Below are 19,671 nucleotides of genomic sequence, written 5' to 3' on the forward strand. Positions count from 1 at the left end.
GCCAATGAGTTCTTGAACAGAGGGAAGCAGCAACAGAACCTGAGAGAGCCTTGATGGAGGACTGCTAGGAACAAGGCCCTAAAGAGAGACAAGCATTGTAAGAAGCATTCCCATGACTAGGGCTTCACAGAGGTTGCTGGGGCCCTGAAACTGAGCCCTCTGCCCTTCCAAACAATTGCTGGGGAGATAAGAAGCCGTGGGGGGAGGATGGAGAGCAAACCTGTATTGCACTCACCCCACAGCAGTGGCTCCTCTCCCCTGGGGCTGGACTCAGCTCCTCACTCCAGGTGTTGTGACTGGGCACACTGGTTCACAGAGCCACTCAGGTAAATGAAGGATGGTCCAGGCCAAATCTGTGTGGCAGATGTGTAGCCCTGTGCACCAGGTTGCAACGCCATGCACTCAAATTCCATGAGTTTAGGGGCCCCTCAAATGAGGGCTTTGTGGCAAACTACCCCTTTTGCCCTCACCTCTTCCACATCTCTGCCTGTGAAGCAAGACTGATCGTTTGAGAGGGACAGCTATAGGGTTGCCAGTGTCTGGTTTTCGACACCCAAAAAGCACTGCTGACTGTTAAAAGTCCAGTTGGATTGGGGCTGGCAGGCTCCTTACCCAGCTCCCGCAAGGAGCGACGTGTCCCTCCGGCTCTTAGACAGAGGCGTGGCGAGGGGGGCTCCTGCACTGCCCCCCCGCCAAGTGCCAGCTCTGCAATTCCTTTTAGCCAGGAACCACGGCCAATGGGAGCTGCAGGGGCAGTGCCTGCGGCATAAGTAGCGGATGAACCACCACTTTGAGGAGGCTAGCCTGCTGGCCCTGCCCCTTCCACCCGACGCCCACACACACACACACAGAGCCCCCAAAACCCCTCCTGCCCCATAAAAGGAGAAGCCTTGACTCTGAGGGGCACCCGCTATGGGAGGAGCCCCAGCCCACCCACCCCAACCACATTGGGCCGAGCCACTGCTGCCGCTAGCCCCCTTGACCTGCCAGCTCCCTAGCACTATCTCCTCCTGCCCCTGGAGACCCTGTCCCTCCTCTCCCCGCCAAGTTGCCAGCCCCAGTGCCTGGCTGAGCCTCCACAGTCCGCTGGTTGTCCACATCCTTCCTCATTTGCCGCATCCTGAGGAGGAGGGATGCAGTGAGCAGTGGGGACCTGGGAGGGGAAGATGGAGTGAAGGAGGCAATGGGGGTCTCGGGGAAGGGCCGGGGCCAGAGGCAGGTCAGTGGCAGCACCAGGGAAGCCTTCTCTGGCCTATTATATTGCTGCCCATGGCCTTTGGGCAGAGGCAGCACACAAAGCTGAGGGATGTATCATTGCTTGTGGTGAGTCATCCGAGATGAGCGCAGTCTGGAGCCCACACCCCTTACCCCCTCCTGCACCCCAACCTCCTTCCCCAGCCTTTTGCCCCTTCTTGGACCCAAACTCCCTCCCAAAGCCTGCACCCCACTCCTCCTCCTGAGCCCCCTCCTGCACTCAAACTCCCTCCCAGAGCCCACACCTTGCACCTCCTCCTACACCCCAACTCCCTGCCCCAGCCCTGAGGCCCCCTCCTGCACTCCAAAACCCTCATCCCTGGCCCAACCCAGAGCCTGCACCCCAATCACTTGCCCCAGCCCTGTGCCCCCTCCCACACGCTGAACCCCTCATTTCTGGCCCCACCCCAGACCCCACACCCCCAGCTGGAGCCCTCACCCTCTTCTGCACCTCAACACCCTGCCCCAGCCCGGTGAAAATGAGCGAGGGAATAAGGGTGGGGGAGAGTGAGCAACAGAGGGAGGGGGGATTGAGTGAACGTGGCATGGAGTCTAGGAGAAGGGGGAGGGCAGGGGGTGGGGCAATGGTGTTCAGTTTTGTGCGATTAGAAAGTTGGCAACCCTAGACAGCTACTGTTCAGGAGGGTCCCAAGGCCAGAGCTTGGAGTAGAGGGAGAGCCTGGGCTCATTTATGATGTCACCTAGACTGGTGTGGAAAAAGTGACGCTGTGGCCTGGAGAATGTGAAGGTTTGATCCATGTCCCAAGGGGAAAAGGAGAACCTCTCTCCTGAGATGGGAGAGACTACTGAGGCCCTTCAAATGAGGAACGAAGGGCATGTTTGTGGAAGGCCTGTTTTTGTTTGACTTTTGTGCCAGAAAAGGAGGACTTCTGCTTCGTGTGAAGGGCCAATGCACAAGTCACCCTACTAGCCTACAGCAGCCACAGCAAGAGAACTGAGGCAGCCATTACATTCTCAATAAGCTACAGTGGAAATGCTCAGGGTGACGAATGGCTTGATGGAACCTTGCTGTTTGTATGCTTTAGCAGAGCCCACTTTATCTCGCCACAGTTTACTGTGGGGAATAAGATCACCCAGCCCTAGACTAGGCTTTCATTGTGTCTGGGTCTTGGAGGAGACAAATGTGAGATCTTCTGTGTTTGAGTTTTGGCCTCCTTGTATGCAGTGGAGTTTTGGAGAGGCTTGTGCATCTTAGGATACTACATGCAAATTAGACCCGTGTTCCACTTGGGTGATAAAATCTAGTGGAGATAATTCCTAGGTTTCATATAACTCTAACCCCATATTTCCTGCCCCCTGTTAGGCTTTTGGGTGAAAGAGGGTGTGACTGAGGTAGCCCGATGTCCCCCCAATACTATCAGCTGCAAGACTGGTCTCTTGAGGCAGCTAGCACTCTGGACCAGACCAGGCCCCAGGATTAGGGAGTAGATATAAAAGTGGCTTACCTAGCCTCTGACCCTAATTGTCTCTGGCCCTGCACTGAACACAGCTCAGCTGGACTGGCAGATCTAGCTCTAGAGGTCAGAAGGAGTTGCTGATTCTGCCCTTTGGGAAGCAATGGTTATGCCTTGAACAGCTATAGGCGTTTTGATGTTGTAAATATCAACCTGCATAAAAATGTCACCTGCATAAAAAAGACAAACTCTGAAACAGTCCCAGCTTTTGGCAGGATAAAAATTGCCCTTCTCAACTGTCCCAGAAGAAGAGACCTGACCTTTCCCACTGTTGTGGGCAATAGCCCTTCTTTACTGTTCCCATAGGATATACTTGATTCCACACCCTTTTCCCAATATCAGCTGGGCTGCAGAAAAATTGTCACCTCAGCTTCCCACTGCTCCAAACCAGGAGGAAACTTGGGAGAGTTCCTGACCACAGGCTTCACACCTCACTGTGGTACTGAAAAGCCTGGCCTTTTAGCCTGTGCTTTCACCAATGTTTGGCTTGTCCCTAGGTAAATGATGAGAATATAGGGATGCTGGAAAAGGGTGGGAGGGTCTCACTGTTGCCACACTTGTGACCTTTGTTCACCAAGAATCCCAGTATCTATCTATCTGTCTGGCCTCATAGTTTGAATTTGGCTGCAACCCTTGCACCAAGTATGGGAAATAACAGTTCCTTCCCTTGCAGAGCCCCACCTTCTTTAACTGGAAACTTTTGCTTCTCCAAGTGCTTTTTTGGGTCCAGGCCAATATAAACACTGAGTGGCATTCAAAAACTCTCCTTCTGAACTCAATATTACTAACCTTCAGCGGTAATGTTTAGAATGCACTCAGGAGTCAGATCACCTGGACAGAAGACACAGCACTTTTTCTTAACACAGAATCTACTTGAAGCTTCAGGAAGCCCTTGATTCAAAGCCCATTGAAATCAGTGAGGGTGTTTCCATTGACTTCAGTGGACTTTGGACTCATCCTTAGTTTATAATTGACATAAGCACAGTCACTCCCATGTTGACATTATACTGTCTAGTCTGTATAATCACTCCCATGCTAGTAACGTGATACCTATTCTTACATCCCCATGTTAGATATTTTAACTCCTCCAAGGCGGCACATCCAACTTTGAAATAACATGGATTTTGAAAAACTTTTAAAACTATTAGTCAATTGCTTTTTCTCTCAATCCTGTGCTTACCTGGCTTATTTTCCTCAAGACGCTGCCACTAACATGATGGACTCTGGGGCTAGGCTGATTCGGTGGTGGCACCAGCCAAGTGCTGCTTGTGATTGGCAGCTCTGATGATGCTGGTGTTTGTAACAGTTCTGAAGTTGATTTTAGCGCTGACGGTGTCTGTAGCAGTCTTGTCTGTAATGGCATAGGTCCTTTCAGTCCCTTATCTGCAGAACTACACAGAGGTTTTTGGGGGCTCCAGGCAAAATCTGAAACTGAGGCATCTCAGCCCTCAAGGGAGCCTCCCTCACCCCACTCCTTACTTTACCTCGCCTTCCTGCTGGCCTCACATGGGGGATGAGTCCACATTGCTTCCTGGCTGGGCCCCAGTGCTGAGTTGCTGCTGGTTTTGGCAGCCGGCAGATGAGGCCCTGGCAAACAACGCGCTGCAGGCAGGGGTCTCTCAAGCTTTAGTGGCGCCATGACCCCATGCACCAAGTTGCAATGCCACTCACTCAAATTTAGCCTGTCTCCTCCTCTATCATATTGTCCCATGAGTTTGGGGACCCTCTCAAACAGGGGTCCTGGAACAAATTGCCCCCTCCCCATTCCCTGGGCAGTCCCAACCACAGGATTGGGGTTATTTCTTGAGGTATCCAGTTTTCACCTTTTTCTCCTGAATCTACTGGCATCTGGGATCTGTTGCGTTTTTCAAGTAAATCTCCAGTTATTTCAGATTGTCAACTTCCACCACATAGGATCAGGGCTGTTCTTTGAAGGTAACAAGTTTCAAGCTGCTGTTGCTCATTCTCAGCTTGACCATTTGCCCAGCTGTCAATCTGAATAGGTTTTTGTGTAATACATTTTTTTTAGTTAATTTACCTTGCTTCCAGGCTGTATGTATAAATCAGGTGTTCACTTAGCGCTTGTCTACAAAGGGGTTTTAAACTTGATCAGATCAAGTTAATTTAGTTTGAAAACACTTGATGCAATTCATCTCTGTGCCCTAAGTGGACTAGGTTTGCTTCTAATTAAATTAGTTTGGTATATTGATTGTGTGGATGCAATGCTGCACATCACTTTTTTGCATGCTTCCAATGGCTATTCCACACAGCGCTTTGCAGGTCAGCCATTACTGACCTGTGCATTTACCTGTGTGTCCTCCCATGCTTTTGTGTCAAATTCCCAAGATGACACCTTCCTCCTTTAAAAGGTAGCACATAGCCAGCTTTTGCTCCTAGATCCCAGTTGTGACATTGCACTCCATATGTTTATGGAAATATGCTTATGAGTGTGAATATAATGTAACTGGAATATGCTTTATGCAAAAGGTCTCTTGTAAGGTATCATTACAAAGCTTATAACCTACTGAGTGTGTTCATCCTATTTGTATGAATGTATCATTCTTGTATCTGAAGCTAGAAATATTAAGTATTACTCTGAAGTCCTATTGTAATTATGCAAAGTGTGGGCCATTAATGGTTGTTTAGAATCTTGATGGCTCCCATTGACCAGGACGATTGGTTGCAAATGGCTCTGTTTACTTGTATGCCTTCCTGTGTTCATGTGAGTCAGGCTCGAATGAATGGAAGCTTGGGCTGTGAAGATGTGACCATGTCACCTGGTACTGGAATCCATCTTAAACCTGGTGCTTTTCCATTTAGAAGGAGGGGTAGGGACCCAGAGAGACAAAAGATTCCCACCTTGTGCCAAAGCCATAAAAGGGGGTGTAACACGACAAAGGGGACTGTAGCCATGAGACATCCCCTAGTTACCACCTGAGCTGGAACTAACAAGAACTGTACTGGGGAAAGGATTGGACTCAGACTAGGAAGGAGTCTAGTCTGTGAAAGAAGTTTATTGGAACATCTCTGAGGGTAAGATTTACCTTTATTCAATTTCTTAACGTATTGGGCTTAGACTTGCGTGTTTTATTTTATTTTGCTTGGTAACTTACTATGTTCTGTCTATTATTACTGGAAACCACTTGAATCCTACTTTTTATACTTAATAAAATCATTTTTGTTTATTAATTAACCCAGAGTAAGTGATTAATACCTGGGGGAGCAAACAGCTGTGCATCCATATCTCTCTATCAGTGTTATGGAGGGCGGACAGTTTATGAGTTTACCCTGTATAAGCTTTATACAGAGTAAAACGGATTTATTTGGGGTTTGGATCCCATTGGGAGCTGGGTGTCTGGGTGCTGGAGAGAGGTGACCTGCTGAGAAGTTTTTGGATAAAGTCTGCAGCCTTGAGGGCATGGACCAGACCTGTGTCTGTGTTGCAGCCGGCTAGCATGTCTGGCTCAACAAGGCAGGGTTCTGGAGTCCCAAGATGGCAGGGAGGCTCAGAGGTAATCTCAGTACATCAGGTGACAGTCCCAAGGGGGTCTCTGTGACCGAACCCATCACACCAGTGTATCATTATTCTGGCAGCGTAACCATGGTAGCTCCCGAGAAGCTCCAGAGCATGTCTCTCCCAGATGCTTAGAGCTGTACTGAGACCTTGGATCTCATTGCCATCGCAGGAGTGAGAAATGTCCTTGCATGAAGCTTCTCGGGCCAGTCACTGGAATAAAGACCTTTTTAAGGACACTGCAAAGCAGATGTCTGGGAGGAGTCATTACCAGGATGCTGAGCAGTGCTAGACAAAGAGCAAGCAGCTCACAAGAAGGGGGACTCAATGAGGGACACAAGGAGACAATCTGGTAGCAGACATATGACCTGTCCATTTTTTGATGAGGTGATCAGGATTTTGCACAATAATAGTACAACCCATCAAAGACACCATTCAAAGCCTGCTGCCTGTTCTCTCCCTGCCACTGAGGATGACCAGCCAGACCCATGGGAGGATGAGCAAGAGGATGCTGGAGAGAAGCTGTCCTTGAGAGCCAGGATCTTTTTGAGACATGGGACCCTGACACCAGCCAGCTGGTAAGCCAGCCCCAGTCCTGCCCTGCTGCAACAGATCATAAATCCTGCCCTGCATCAGCTAAGCCTGGATCCCAGCCAGAAACCCAGACTGGGATCAAAGAGACTGATCCCATGGCGGGAACTTCAGCATGTAAGTACCTATCTTTTTAATTTATTATTATTGACCTATACTGTGGTTCTGGCTTTGGTTCTGGGTGCCCCATGGCTGGAGCCATTGTAGACAGATGTGAGCTAGGGGCCCTTCTGAGTATCCTTCCTCTACCTTCCTCCTTCCCATGCTGTCCACTTGCCCCCCACACATGTGTTTCCAAAATGGCGGCTGCCCACCAAGGAAACCAACCTGTCTTTACCCTGTCCTCCCACAGCAGATTTGAATAACTAAAGCATTCATTTATGCAAAATTTAACAGTTTATTGAGACAGCGCTTATAGGAAAAGAAATCTGGTTATTGTTCATAGTTTCCATGAAGAATAAATGGACATTGCAAGTCCAGAAAAGGCACAAACTCCCCCTGAGGTATGAATGCCCTGACACATGCATTCTACCTAACAATCACTGCAGGACCCTATCTATTTTTCTCTGCATTTTCTACATGTCTGCATGGGAAATATAGCAGAACTAAAGAGTGAGAAATTACTTAGTTTTGCATTATTAGGGAACAACTGCATGCCTGTGTCCCTCAGTATAGCTTGCAAGCCCTTTCCACTCCTGCAGCACTTCTAGGGGGACCATCCTGGGGAATAACTTCACAGCATAGCTTGGAGGTCTACCCTTTTGAATAGTTCATTCTCTGGTTACCTGCCTCAGTGTAAGATCAAGAGTCAAAAGAGTCAGCTTAACTTCAGTATCTGGAAAGATAACAGAGCAAATAATTACGCAGAAGCAGCGTTAGGTGTATGTGGACAACCCCTGTAACACACTGCGAGTTCAATCTGTTCAGTCAATTTGCAAACTTTTAGAAGATAATAAGGTGATTAGTAACAGTCAGAATGGATTTCTCAAGAACAAATCGTGTCAAACGAACCTGATAGCTTTCTTTGACAGGGTAATAAGCCTTGTGGATGCGATAGACATGGTATATCTTGACTTTAGTAATGCTTTTGATACTGTCTTGCATGACCTTCTCATAAACAAACTAGGGAAATACAACCTAGATCAGTGGTTTTCAAACTGCGGGTTGCGACCCAGTACCAGGTCATGGAATGTCAGGCACTGGGTTGTGGCAGCTCTGGTCAGCACTGCCGACCGGGCTGTTAAAAGTCACGTCGGTGCTGCTGCCCAGCTAAAGCAGGCTAGTTCCTACCTGTTCTGACCAGGGGCGGCTCTAGACATTTTGCTGCTCCAAGCACGGTAGGCAGGCTGCCTTCCACAGCTTGCCTGCAGGAGGTCCTCGGTCCTGCGGATTTGGCAGCAGCCTGTGGGAGGTCCGCCAAAGCCGTGGGACCAGCAGACCCTCCACTGGCATGCCGCCGAAGGCAACCTGCCTGCCGCCTTCGCGGCGACCGGCAGAGCGCTCCCCATGGCTTGCCACCCCAGGCACACACTTGGCATGCTGGTGCCTGGAGCTGCCCCTGGTTCTGACACCGCACTGCGACCCAAAAGCAGCCAACTGCAGGTCCAGCTCCTAGGTGCGGGGGCCACTGGGATCCATGCACTCCCCCCACTCTGAGAACAGGCCAATGAGAGCTGGGTAGGGGGCGATGCCTGTGGGTGAGAGCCGCACAGAGCCACTTCCAGGGCACAGCATGGTCTGCGGTGCCAGGACAGGCAGGAAGCCTGCCTTAGCACCCCGCTGCACTGCTGACCAGGAGCCGCCAGGTAAGCCTGCGCCCCCTGATCCCCTGCCCAGCCCTGAGCCCCCCACAAACCCTTCAGCCCCAGCCCTACTCCAGAGCCTGCATTCCCAGCCCAGAGCCCTGACCCCCTGTCATACCCCAACACCTTGCCCAACTCTGAGACCCTCCCAAACCTGGAGCCTCCTCCTGCACCCCAAACCCTTCATCCCCGGTACCACCCCAGAGCCTGCAAACCCAGCCCAAAGTCCTGACCCCCTCCCACCCCCACAACTCTCTGCCCCAGCCCTGAGCCCCTCCCACACCCCAAACCCTTCATCCCCAACTCTGTTGGGTCACAGGCATCAACAATTTTTCTTCAGCCGGGTGGCCAGAAAAAAAGTTTGAAAACCACTGGACTAGATGACCTCTCGAGGTCCCTTCCAGTCCTATGATTCTATGAAAACAGCCTCAAAGGGATGTAGAGGGGATTACTATCCTGCTTCCCCTGGACCCCCTCCCCTGTGCTCCCATAACCCACCTTCACCATAACATAATTCCACTCCACCCCAACGCTCCCTAACAGCATATGCAGCAGACAGAAATCGCAATGCTGTCAGCACTGTCCTCACACAAAGACCACTTACCATCTCTGAGGTTCTCCCAAGACTAAGAAGAGATTCAGGAGGAAAAGTAACATTTATATATTATAAAAATACTATTACGACCTGTCTGGAACATGAACAATAAGTGACCTCCCACCTACCCCTCCTTCTCCCACAGCCACAGCACCTGCAGCGGCCAGACTGTCATGGACAGGGCCTCTTTGTACTGCTGAGAGGCTGGCCAAACTGAGGGGGCAACAAAGGAAGACTTGCGATAAGATGTTTGTAAAGCTCATGACAGGTTCCCAGAGGCAAACCAGCCTGGTTGAGAGGTGAAGGCTGTACATGAAAACCTAGAGAGAGAAAGAAATGCAGCTCTCTCAGGTGAGCATTGGCAGATGGAAAGGAAGTGGCAATTCATGGATACCCTCCTGCAAAACATGCTCCTGAGTCCTGCTAGGCCAACAGGTCTTGCAATCCCATAATCTAGGACCCAGGCATGTCCTTCAGTCCCTGGACAAAACTGGCTAATGGGGCCAGCAACACTTCCTCTCTGCCATCCCCACACAGCCATCCTACCAGCAGCCATTCCTATCTCAGAATCAGCCTCTAGGCCCTGAGAATGTTGGCTTTTGGGAACCCAGCACTTTTGAGCCTAGCAGTGCCTCTGACAATTCTGAACCACAACACTCAACCCCAGACCCATTTTGGATAAGAAGAGGCAGAGGGAAGGTGTATATTTACCTGTGACTTTAAGGCCACCGCCTGCTCTACACACACACACTTTGTTCTGTTTGCATTGTTAGTATTGTTACATTTCCAGTTTTGTTTGCACTGTTGCTTTTACTGAAAGCTTGTTTATAGTTGGTTAGTTAGTAGATTTTTTAGTTTATTTGAATGTATTTTCAAATATAAAAACCTAGTTATTTTTCCACTGATTCAATTAACACTTTATTTTTGGTTTTGTTGTTGTTCATTCTTAATAAAACCCATTTACAATCCATCCATTATGAGTCATTATTGCATTTAACTCAGAAAATCCTATAAATCTGAAATAATTCATAGGGTTTTACAAAAGTACATAGAGAAAGTTCCACTTCCACCACTTATGCCTAGTACCCCAATGCTTGAAATGTATCTGCCCTAACCCCTCCCTTCATGGGCTAGCAGCTGCACATGTTCAGGCATGAGATTCAAACTATGAACAATAGGTATCTCTGACAATACTCACCTGAGTGTTAAAGTTTTCTGCAGGATGCTTTGCTGATTGCTTAAACTGCAAGTCTCTGAACCTCACCTTCTCACCCATCATTAAGGCTTTCCCCCTGGCTCTCACAAATATTGTGCAGAACACAACATGCAGTAATAGTGTGAATATTTTTTTCTGCTGCTTATAACCTATTCCACAAACAGCACCATCTGCCTATCAGATGGCCAAATGCACACTCGACTGCAACTACAGTACTCAGATGATAGTTAATATGTTCCTGACTTCTGTCCAGCTGGCCTGTGTATGGCTTTCTTAGCCAGGGCATCAGAGGATAAGCCAGATCTCCCAGAATAATTGGGCCAACATCCATATCATTAATATCCAGAGTGCTCCTGGGGCAAGGAGTCCTTTCTCCATTAATTTAAATAGAACTGACTTCCGAAAAATCTTAGCATCATAGACCCTTCCAGACCACGCTGCATTTGTTTGTAAACCTGCCACAGTGGCCCACCAGTCCTTAGAACACCCTGGATAAACACCCTTTTCTGTTTATAAATTCTGCACCCTGGCTGTGGGGAAGGAGAATGATAGGCACATGGGTTCCATCAGTTGCCCTAACACAATTTGGGAGCCCCATGCATACAACTCCAACAATAATCTTCAGAGTATGAGCCAGCTTGAGGTCCCTACCAGACAGCACCTTAGAAATGGCACAGCAGACCTGAATGAGAATGGCCCCAGTGGCTGATCTCCTCATGCCACATTGGTTGGATACAGACTAGTAACATTCCAGCCTGGCCAGCTTCTGGGCAGCAATGGCAACCTGCTTCTCCACAAGTATGGACACCACATGTGGATACTCTGTTGCTAAAGCTCCAGGATCTGTTCTGTGCAGATCTCAAAAGACGTAGCTCTCCCCACCCTGAAGTTCTCTCGCCAGTGCTTGTCATCCCAGGTTTGCAGAACAATCCTCTCCCACCAATCCAGGCTGGTTTCCTGGGCCCAGAAATGGCGCTGAATGCTGTGAACCTGCTCCTCTAGTTTGAATAGCTCAGCATTGTCCTCTTCCTGCTGCCAGAGTAGTTGCTGCTGCCGCCATAGAATGTTCTGCTCCTGCATCATCTGCTTGGTGGTGTGACAGGTGAAGTCCAATGCCAAATTCATCCGACTTTGCCTGTTGTAATGTAACCTTAGCTACCTCTACATATTCACACTTGGCATCATGGAGTGTTGTTGCTGTCCTGCTGGCAGACTGTAATTTGAATATGGCATGAGCCCACCCAGAAAGGAAGTATGTGGTGGAGACAGCAGAAACATGAGATTAAAAAAATGTGTTTGAACCCACCTGGCTGCCCACAATTCAGTGAAAACAATCTCAGGCTGCACACAGCTTGAAAGGAAAGCAAAGGATCATGGGATACCCCCTGAGAATGCTATGCCCGCCATTCACAGCAAACTGCTTCATGTGTTCATGAAAATGGAACAGGCATTCCGTGTGTACACTATAAGTGTGATGTGTACTATTGGGAGTTAGCCGAGGCATATCAAAGAGCTTCTGATTAAATCCCCTTTGTAGCACACCCATTTCACCGAGATCCTGTAGAAAGTAAATTTCTTGTCCTTCTGCTCATTAGAATTTTATCTTGGTGTATTTCTAAGGGCTTGTCTACACTGGCAGTTTACAGCGCTGCAACTGTCTCGCCAAAGGGTGTGAAAAAACACACCCCTGAGCGCAGCAAGTTTCAGCGCTGTAAAGTGCCAGTGTAGACAGTGCACCAGTGCTGGGAGCCTCGCTCCCAGCGCTGGTAGCTGTGCCCCTTTTGGAGGTAGGTTTTTTTAGAGCACTGGAAGCTTTAACATTGCCAGTGTAGCCTAGCCCTAAGGTCTAAAATAGTGGCGGCAGGACCAAATGTGTCAGAGCCTAGCCAGGAGTAAGAGTCAGTGTTATGACTGGGGTGATGTATTTTGACCAGCCCACTTTGCACCCACTTTGTCTGGCGCTGATAATATCTCTGAACTTCCAAAGCAGTGGGCAATGTTGGAGCAATGGCCAAAACATGGAACATTCCCTCTTCTATGGACACAGTGTTTCAGTCCCTCTTTGCAGGGGTGTTAACCTTATATCTTAGCCAATTTCCAACTTGGCGATAACATTCTAAAAAAAGAACAGGAGTACTTGTGGCACCTTAGAGACTAACAAATTTATTTGAGCATAAGCTTTCGTGGGCTACAGCCCACATTCTAATGACCTCAAATCAACTTTGGTCATTGCAATTGAATAACAGTCTGGACTACTATCTATCCTAACTTTTTTACAGCGTGCTGCTAAACAGTTCCCATATTTCTCTCAGAGGTGGTTGCATTTTAATGGTGGTTCAATGATATTTTAAGATAAAAGACTAGAATCACTCTGCCTGGCATAAGTCGATGCAAATTGATCCCCTCTGCTCCGATGAGGACCTAGGTACTGGAAGAGGAATTCCTTCCTAAGGGAAGGCAGATGGAACACTTGGTGTTTTTTCTGCGAAGGACCACTTCAGTTTCTGCCACTGTGCTCCATAGAAACCTCCAATAGCAGAAGCTGCTACTCTGGTTAATACACTACATCATCTTGCAATTTGGCCACCCAGCCCCTACTCCATCTCAGTGAGCCCCACCTATTCTTGCAGCTCTGTCACAGTACTGCAGGACCCTTGACTGACCCACTGCAGCCTTCTCTTGGCAGACTTTCCTCCATGAGGGCCTACCTGTGCCTCAGTTTATGCTGGAAGAAGCTGGTATGAATCTGGTCTAAAGGCTTATAAAGCTTGATTAAGCACTTTAGTGCCTTGCATTTAGCCCAAGACTATGTCAAAATCATCATCACTGTTTTTCTTGCAGAGTACAAAGAAGCCATAACCACAATATAAGATCCTTTGTGGCTTGTTTTTTACGGGAACTAAATAATGACATAATTACTCAGTATGGCATCATAATAGGTTTGGATAATTATTGTCACCCACTGTGTTGCCATAAGTACTGATAGAATGGACTTAAGTATAAATATCAAGTAGATGGTTCTAGAAGTACTTATAAGTACAACTGTACATATTTTCAGTACTATTTCCATGTATACGAAGTAAAAATACAGCTATAAGCGCAAGTGCTTTTAGCTCCCCTATTCCCTGCAAGTGTCTGGTCAATATATGGATAACTGCTGAAATAATAAGCACACGGTGGAAGAGAAAGAAAGAGCTGCAGCTACTGTGTTTGTTTGCTCAATCCAGGGCACTGAGAGGTATGTGTCTGCCTGCTCTGCCCTGGCGCAACTCACCCCTTCGCTGGGCCAGGCAGTCTCTCTGCTGCTGAGCTGGGCCAAGGAGCAACTTGTGAGTCTCCCCACTGCAGGTTGCTTGACCAGTCAGGAATGAAGGGGGCAGAACTGCCACCCTCATTGACTGGTGCAACTGTGAGGCCAACAGAAAAGAGCCCTGGCAGCCAGAACTCAGGGCCTGGAGCTCTCAAGCCAGGACAGTAGTTCTGGGGGACAACCAGAATCCAGGACAGTTGGAGAGATGTGATGTGTTTTTGAAATAATTTTGGGAAAGTAATTAGAGATTTAAAAAATTACTTGTGCTCTAAGTACCTTTAAAATGTAAATACAAATACGAGATATATGAAGTACTTAAGTACAGGTGTGTAGAGTACTTCAGAATACTTAAGTACAAATGGGAACCTTGCTTTCACCAAAATTCTAGATTTCCTTATCAAACCTGCCATAGAGATCTCTGCAAATTCAGTACATTGGTACAAGGCTTTGATAATCTCAGCCTTGAACCTCTTGGCATTGCTTTTATCCACACTGCTGAGTCACCAGAAATACGCATTCAGATAGGAATTTACAGGACTGGCCTAGAGCAAACATACACAAATGCTAAATGAATTCTCCCTAGAAATTATATTTTTATCAACTTCACACCTTTGAGATGAGCAGTGGTTTGATTTAAAACAGAGTATTAACTGGAGACAGAACTAGTATTTTACCTTTGGCAGCAGCACAGACTGATGAATTAGCATTTACCACAATGCTAAAGTGTCACTTATGTTGCTATAGTAACTACAGGTTCAGAACAATCATAGAACCAAGCAAATCTCAGTGTGGAATGGGTTAAACAGAGTTATAGCTAAAGCTGTTTCTGCCTGAAGGCTTGTAAAGCATTAAACTACAAGTGGTGTGGTATAGAAGTTCTGAGGCTGTGGAACAGCTAGATTTGGAAAGTGGCAATTGTTGAAAACTACTGTCTGAGGCCTGGTCTATCCTACAAACTTAGGTTGACATATGTCGCCTTGCACCGACCTATTTGTGCATATGTCTATACTCTCATTTGTCATTGACTAATGTAAGTGCCCAATTACAGCGTTGCAGTAAAACCACCTCCCCCAGTGGCTTGGAGCCGTGGTAGACCTACTGAGATCAATGCAGTGCAAGTGTACACACTGCATGATCTATGTTGACCCTAACACGCCCCATTCGCTGTGACAGGGACTGCTGTGGTGACAGTTAGTGCCGCTGCCCAGAGGTCATGGAGACTGGAAGCCACTATCCCTTTCCTCCCACCCAAAACTCCCATGCAGCATATTTTTTAAATGACTTTTCTTGATTGCCCACCTTGGTGAGCACACCTAGCAACTCTCCCTTGTGTGTGACTTCCCAACCAACCACAACTGCTCCACCCAGTAGATGCCTGGACCAGGCTCAGAAGATCCAGTACCTCCTGTCTATGGAGAGAAGAGGCAGCCATAGAAACATGGACATTGACAAGCAGATTGTGTAAGGGATCCAGGCAAAGGGGAGTGACAGAGATCAGCAGCGCTGCATGAAAGTGAAGAGACTGTGGCAGGCATACTAAAAGGTCAGGGAGGCTGACAATAGATCTTGTGCTGCCGCACAGCCTGCTGCTTTTACAATGAACTGCATGCCATACTTGGTGAAGACACCACCAGCACCCTGCAGACCATTGTGGATACCTCAGTGGACCCTAAGACAGAGACTCCTGCTGTGAATGGCTTTTGGGGGCGGGAGGGGAGACATGGCACAGGCTTATGAGCCAGGACCTGTTTGAGACTCACCCACAGTCTAGTCAGTCCTACCAGGCAAGCACTGGTGTGCCTGATGAGGAGGAAGAAAACACAGATGAGTATGTGCATGAATTTTTCCTTATAGTGTTTAAATTTAAATATGGCACCCAGCCCATCCCCAAGTTAACAAGACAAAGGTATTGACTTTTCATTGTTTTACTCATACAAGAAGAGGTAGAGGTATATGTGACAGAATATACCCCTGTGTTAACGCCCGACACATTATTGTAATAGTTTTTGTACAAGGCATGTCTTGTGAGGTATCATTTAAAACCTCATAATTTTCTGATCAATAATATCATGGCAAAATGCACATAGCAGCATAATATGTGAAGTTATAAACAAACCGAAATCATGACTAAAAGTATATTTTACAGTTTGGGAAGTGGTTAAATCAGTTCCTTGGAGACAAAGGGAAAGCTGACACCTCAGTCAGGTGTAAAAAAGGAGGGAATGCTTCTCAAAAGGAGGACAGGGCTATAGAAAGCAGGGGAAGACAATCCGTCCTCTCTTCCTGCCCAACGCATTCACTGCACCTGAAGAGCCAAAGGAAGCTACCGTTGGACTACTGGGGAGGGGTCCTGACCTAAAGAGTTTGCTTAGAAAGACTGCTGAAAGCATGGGGTGAGAAAATTTTGCTTTGAATCTAATATAGTTTGTTAGGCACCAGTAAGCATTTTATCTTTATTTTTCTTTTAATCATTTCTGACTTTTCTGCCTCATTACTGGTACTCACTTAACATCTCTCTTTGTAGTTAATAAACTTGTTTTATTGTTTTATCTAATACAATGTGTTCAAGCTGAAGTGTCTGGATAACCCCATTTGAGTTAACAAGGTATGTGCATATTATTCCCTTAAAGGAATAATGGACTCAGTATATTTGTACTGTCCAAGAGAGGGCTGGGTAGTACAGGACACACGTTTCTGGGGGGAAATCTGGGACTGGGAGTGTGTATGATAATCTTTAAGGCTGGTAAGAGCCAAGGTGTGGCTGGTTGGCTGCAGCACACACAGACATACATACTGGAGGCTGTGAGCAGCCCAGGTTGGAGGCTACTGCAGCAAGCCCAGAGGCAAATTAGGGCTTTGTGGGGCCTGGGCCAGAGCAAATGTGGGCCCCTCCCCACACTTTCCACCTGAAGTCCCCCAGGGGCCCCCCTGGCAGGGAAATGGGGTTGGGAGAGGGGCTTCCCCCACTCTCCCAGTGCTCCTGCTGGAGAGTGGAAGGAGGGGAGAAAGCCCACACACACTGACCCTGCTCCCCGGCAAGAGGGCTGGGCAAGCAGAACAAGTCAGGGTGCAAGGGTGCCCATTTTTCTGGAGACCCAATTGGCTGATTCATGGTTCATGCAGTGGCTGGTCAGAAAGCCTGCATTAACTGCAGCTGGGTGTGTCCCTGCCTATGTGAATGCTGGTGGAAGTATAGGACCAGGAGTGGGTCTGCAGCTTGTCACAGCAGCAGAGTGTGAGAAGGAGCCCAGGCTGGTGAGCCAGAAGGCTCAGTGGTATCCCACTTCCAGGTGGCATCCCGGGGGCAAACCATCACATAGGGACCAAAATTTTATAGCTTCATGAAAGAGAAAAGCCCCACCCCATCATCATCCCCCAGCCGCCCATAGAGAGCCACACTCACCATGGCTGGGAAATGCACCAGGACATAACAGGTCTTCTCGGGTGGGAGAACCAAATGCTGCAGACCTGGTTGATTACAAGTCCAAAAATCCTGGACTCTCCACCCTTTGTAGTCCTTGGAGAACTTCATGGTTGCTGCTCCCTAACCTCCTCCCACCCCAGGGCATCATGGGCCACATCCTTACCCTTACCATTCCATGCCAAGGGACAGCAAGGAAACCCACAGCTCCACATAGACTGAACTGTGAGAACCACGGCTGGTGTACGTGTAGCCACAACAGACTACCTTTGTGCACTCAAATGTACAGCAATGTTTACTCCTTTTCCAATTTTAAAGTTCCACTGTTAACTTATATTAAAAATTTGTATTATATTGAACTGACTTATTTTTTGCACATTGTTTTTCTGCCCTGTATTTCTCACTCAATAAAGTTCTATTTTTGGAGAATCAAATTACCTTTATTAGTTTACAACAAATGTTGCAAAATGCATAGCTGTTGTCAAAGCAAACTGTACTTGTAAATGTACAGTGAGCACTACATAAATGTATTGCAAGCACTACACAATTTTTATCAGTGCTCAGAACCCCAGAGAACACTCCAGCAGAGAATACTATGGAGGCTGACCCTTAAGGTACTCTATCAAAGCCTCCCTCAACCAATAGCTCCATGTTGTATCTTCTAAGGGCCCTTGTGTCTAGCTGTTCAAAGTCAGCAGACAGCAGGTCCACTTCTGCCCTCCACACTGGCAACAGCTTTCCTGCTTTTGTCTCACAGATTGTCAGGGACCACGAGTGTTGAACATTGCTCCACAGAGCACTTCAGAACTAGTAAGCTCTAACCTGCCACCCAGTGATCTGCTAACCAGTGTCAGAATAGGAGCTGAACTCGGACCAAGGACTCCAGTCCTAGAATCCAACTGACAGTCCTGATTGGTTCACGGCTTCTATAGAAACCCACCACAGGAATAGGAAGTTGTCCACGCAACTGGATTTTCCCTGCTTTGAACTGCTTCCTCTGTGCTATCTGCTCCTACTGCCTGCTGCTGATCTCGTAACCTGACCCAGCTTGCCTCCTGACACCTGATTCTTAGATTGCCCTCTGGCCTAGCTCAGACTCTGACCTCCCAATATTAGACATGGTCTGACTCCTGCTCTGACCACTGGGGTCAGACCACCCACATTGTCCCCGTTGTGACAAAGATGTTATGCAGGACACAACAGGCAGCTATAACCACTGGGACATTTTTCTCACTGAGATCCAGTCTAGTGTGTAAACGCCAGTACTCTCCCTCCAATTTAACAAAAGCACATTCAACTGTCAGTCTGACCTGCTGACCTAGTATTTGAATCTTTTCTTGGTGCTGTCCAGGTGGCCGGTGTACAGCCTCCTGAGCCAGGGGAACAAAGGGTAGGCAGGTTCCCCCAGAATCACTATTGACATTTGCAGTACCACCAGGGGTAATCCACTAGTTGGGAGAAAGTGTCCAACTCCAGACTGATTTTCCAGTGTAATCCCTACTCACTCCTGCATTGTCACCTAGGTGTCCCTGCACTGGAGGGCTGGGGCAAACTTGGCACACAGATCCAGGAATGTGGCCTTTCTCCTCTGAAAGTCCTGCAGCCACTGCTTGTTTCTCGGACACAGAAGCTTTGCTCCACCATCCACAGCTGTTCTGTTTGTTTTTCTCTATGTCCCTTAGAAATCGTCATGTCCCCTGCTTGTTGCAGAACTTCCAATCTTTTGGAGTCCCCAGTGGCCATGTGCTTCTCCCCCTGCAGCCATCAGCACACAGGAATGGAGTGGTCAGAACATGTTCTCTGGCTAGCCCCAGTTGCAGATAGTCCCTGAAGGACGGCTGTCAGCTGGTGCAAGTTATAGCAACCCCAGGCTAGAGCAGGGAGCCAAAACTGGATGTTGGTTCTCTGCTTCTCTCTTGTCCCATCTTCTGTGCTGCTCTGGGTAGCTCTGTGCGGGAGGTGAGACATCACGTGCTTGGTGCTCTCCTGGACATGGGTAGAGCTAACTGAGCCCTGCCCTGCTTTCTGCAGCTTCCTCAGCTCAGTGGGGAAGCAGGCAATGGAGTAGCCACAGCCATTCTCCCCCTTTTCCTGTAATGCACCATGGAGCATGTGGGGGAGCCATTGAATAGCTGCAGCTGGGAAGCAACAGCAGTGGCTTGGAATGAGCCCAACTCAGACCTGGAGCTGGCTTGTTGGCAATGCATCCTGCCACCTCCCTGAAGCAACAGGGCTGGTTCAAACACATTAGTTTACATTTTTCAGGGGAAGATTTCAGAAACACTTTCAATTAACAAACAAATGCAAAGTTTCTTAACAAGGTTGCCCTGAAGAACCACAGGATGGACATCACAAAAATAGACCCTGCATACAAAGCATAGCAACATTACGCGTCAGTCTTATCTGCACAAGGGAGCATTCAGAACATTGCTTGTACAAAACCAACAAAGTGCATGAAGACTGTTTATGAAATGGAGAGGGTTTCATCGGTAG

The sequence above is a fragment of the Chelonoidis abingdonii genome, chromosome 1 (assembly GCF_003597395.2).
Source record: "Chelonoidis abingdonii isolate Lonesome George chromosome 1, CheloAbing_2.0, whole genome shotgun sequence".
Taxonomy (NCBI): Eukaryota; Metazoa; Chordata; order Testudines; family Testudinidae; genus Chelonoidis; species Chelonoidis abingdonii.